The sequence below is a fragment of the Nannochloropsis gaditana genome (assembly GCF_000240725.1).
Source record: "Nannochloropsis gaditana CCMP526 unplaced genomic scaffold scaffold298, whole genome shotgun sequence".
NCBI classification, from domain to species: domain Eukaryota; class Eustigmatophyceae; order Eustigmatales; family Monodopsidaceae; genus Microchloropsis; species Microchloropsis gaditana.
Genome location: NW_005803655.1, coordinates 21,175 through 21,644, shown reverse-complemented (window position 1 = coordinate 21,644; position 470 = coordinate 21,175).

Below are 470 nucleotides of genomic sequence, written 5' to 3'. Positions count from 1 at the left end.
AAAAAACCTTCAAACAACGCGTTGGTGGGACGTAAGAGAGGTGCTAACCTTCCCTTCCTCCCCCTCCTTCCCTTCCTCCTTCACCACCGCCCCCGCCCGAGGCCGGCCCCTCTTCCTCTTGAAGCCCGAGATCCCCGCCTCCACTTTTTTCCGGACCTCCTCTTCCGTGAGGGAATCGAACAAACGGATCGCTTCGTCCTCCTCCTCCCCGAGGCCCAGGCACTCCCCGACCATTCCTTCCAAATCAATCACTGGGTCCACCAAACCCGCCCAACCTTCCGCCTGCTCCACTTTCTCCCGCCAGGCTGCTCGGACGCCGGCCTGCCCGAGTTTGACCTGCTGCGCCAACGTCGAACCTTCCAGAAGCCTCCCCATTTCCTCTTCCACCGACATCACCTCCCGCTTCAGGCAAACGACTCCCTCCTCGGCCGCCTCCGCCGGCAAGCAATAGGCCGCCCGCGCCAACCCCA